This window comes from Tursiops truncatus, chromosome 1, assembly GCF_011762595.2.
Source record: "Tursiops truncatus isolate mTurTru1 chromosome 1, mTurTru1.mat.Y, whole genome shotgun sequence".
NCBI classification, from domain to species: Eukaryota; Metazoa; Chordata; class Mammalia; order Artiodactyla; family Delphinidae; genus Tursiops; species Tursiops truncatus.
Window position 1 is genome coordinate 73,932,279 of NC_047034.1, and position 2,969 is coordinate 73,935,247.

At 42.5% G+C, this 2,969-nt stretch overlaps 1 long non-coding RNA gene across 1 annotated transcript; it reads left to right on the top strand.

Annotated features, from left to right (window-relative positions):
• Nucleotides 1–623: 623 nt before the first annotated feature.
• Nucleotides 624–2,253, top strand: LOC109547408 (uncharacterized). Its single transcript, XR_002173201.3, has 2 exons — nucleotides 624–688; nucleotides 1,662–2,253. It is a non-coding gene; the product is annotated as an uncharacterized lncRNA (long non-coding RNA).
• Nucleotides 2,254–2,969: the final 716 nt, after the last annotated feature.

Below are 2,969 nucleotides of genomic sequence, written 5' to 3' on the forward strand. Positions count from 1 at the left end.
GAATGTGACTGCTGGATGTTCTTAATTTGAAGGAGCAAAGCAGTGAAAGGGGGTCCCTAGAGGTGACCACTTTACTAAACGTATTTAAGTATCACGGTGGGAAGTCATCGGAGATGATCCGCAACCTTCCCTCAGCCCATTTTAGAAGAGGAGAAGAGACTTCACTTAGCAAGCCATGGATCAAGAGGAAATGCATTATAAGAGGGGCTTGAGATAAAGAGAATGGTGTCACCAGGTAGCCAGGCCTTTCTCAAACCAGTATGCACAATAAAATGGCCACCAGTTCAAGTGCAACTAGGCAGGCAGTTTTAGAAGTCAAGGAAGGTGAAAGATAGAAAAGGGTCATCTTCCCCAATCAAGAAACGGAACGTTTGTCTGCAAGTTAGAGAAGCTTCAAAATCCTCCCACTGCCATAAACTGCTGAAACGGAGAGCTAAGGCATGGACTCTGTGAGTCATGAGAACATAATCTAGTGAGGAGATCCTGGTGCAGGACACTTCCTGTTTTCAGAGTCCCTGCCAAGCCAGTTATGGATGGATTTGCGTTTGTTTGGGAAATGACTGAACCAGGCCGGTTTTGGTAGCTCCACTTCCCTCTGGGTGGGACAGGAAACCCCAATAAAAAGGGCCTCTGTTGCAGGGCAGCTATCCGCCTGCTACTCGAGTTCTGATTGACTTTGGAGAACCTGGTGAGTCTGATGCTTCAGTGCAACTTTGTTCTCGGGCCCCCGAATGTTGAGTTTATGCTGGAGACCGCAAATTTGATGGGTCCAAAGTTATGATCATGGGTATAATGCTACTTAGTGCATGGGAACCTGGAATCTGGGCACAATGTTATATTGTATTTACTAGATTTCTGATACCTAGTTTGAATTCCTCTATTGAAAAAGAAATTAAGAGGAAATTTTGACATGAAGGGATAAAGAGTAAAGTATTTACCTTTTTCTGTGCCTTTCTGTTGGACCTCTGCTGTGATTTCAGAGGCATTAATCTTAGAAGGTGTGATGCCCTTACATTCATCTTGATTGCCTTTTGCTTTGTGCATAAGTAATCGTGTCGGGACCTCATGAGAAAAAATGGTGATAGAAATTTCTTGTGAGCTTGCCCAGGATGTTAAAATTTGTGATGGCCTTGTTTTGTAGATGATGTTTTCATTAAGAAAAAAAGAAGAAAGAAACAAAAAGAGAAAGCATTGCTTGTTTCCTTTAAAAAAAGATATTTTGGGGCTTCCCTGGTTGCGCAGTTGTTGAGAGCCGGCCTGCCGATGCAGGGGACGCGGGTTCGTGCCCCGGTCCGGGAGGATCCCACATGCCGCGGAGCAGCTGGGCCTGTGAGCCATGGCCGCTGAGCCTGTGCGTCCGGAGCCTGTACTCCGCAACGGGAGAGGACGCAACAGTGAGAGGCCCGCGTACCGCTAAAAAAAAAAAAAAAAAAGATATTTTTTTGGAAATGTTGTATGGGAAAAGAGAAGGTTGTCTCTGGGCTGATGAATAGTTTTGCTAAAGAATGAGAGAGAAGTCAGAAATTCATTAAAATGTATTAAAGAGATTAAAACCCATACTTTGAGATTGGAGAGATACTGTCTATTTGACTTATAAAAGCTTTGGCTCTTCTTTCTGAAGGAATTCCTTCTTGTGAACATGGTCATATACTTTCTTTCAGATATAAAGACTCCAGAAAGATGTCTTCTCAAGAGCAGCAGTGCAAGCAGCGGTGCAAGCTACCTCCAGTGTGCCCAGCTAAGTGCCCTGAACCTTGCTCACCTACCAAGTGTACAGACCCTTGCCCACCTATAAAGTGCACTGAGAAATGCACTCCTGTGTTACCTCCCCAGCAATGCCAGCAGAAGTGCCCACCGAAGAACAAGTAACAGCTTCAAGTTTTGTCTGTCTCTGGAAAGGATTAGGACAATCGGCTTATCTAGTTCCACAACCCCACCTTCATCTTTTTTTCAAAGCCCATCATGGATACAGAAGAAATTTTCCACCCTTCAGCTGGCAGTGTGCGTATGGTGATTCTTGACAATCAGAGTTTCCCTATCTGAAGCTACTATACCATTTCCCCTTGGAGGTCCCTGAGAAAGCACCCAAGAGCCTCAGGAGGAAAAGCTGTATCTCTCCTCCTTGGTGCCCTCTGAGGATTTTCTCGCTGTCTTCTGTGTCTGTCTCTCACCTGGGCAGGTTTTACCAGATGAGCAATTGTTACTTATCCTCCATGTCCTGAATAAAATGCAATCCTTTTGTGTGATGGTAAAGATACTTTCTTTCTATTAAAACCTGCTTTTAGTAATATCACATCATAATTTTGGTTGATTTCTATCCTTCTTCGATCCCAATTTTCAGGCCCTCACTATCATTTTCATCTGAATTTAGAGTGACATTGATGATTTTTTGTATATAATTTCAAATCCTGGTTATTTTCCTAATTATTGTTTGATTGATTTGAGGAACAAACTGTTTAATGCCACAGAAGTTCAATCCCTTTACTAAAATGTGGGGAAAATCACCTTTACAGTGCCTACTTGCTTAGGCATAAAATTTACATGAATGTGTGTCATTCAGTTGCCACAATGCCGGGCACATAACTGGCACTTTGTGAGTGGCCAATCAACATTGTCTCTGTCATCATCAGTGTCACCACTATAACCACCATCACCATGTTTGCTCTAGCAGGAAAGAGGCTCAGACATACCTAGTACAGCACATACGGAGATTCTTAAACTATATTCCCTTTCATATTCTCTGTTCCTTTTCTTTTCCAACTTAACTGTATTTAAAATGTGATATGACACATTAAATGCTTTGGGAAATTATTGGGATATTCTGCATAAAATTATAGTAGTTCTGTATTCATAGGTAGTACAAATAATGCGAAGTTTAAAGGGTCCTTACCTGGCAAAGTGCTGCCTGCTCTCCATGTGCACAACATGCTCTTCTTATGGCAAAACTAAAGAACCTCAATTTCTTATTA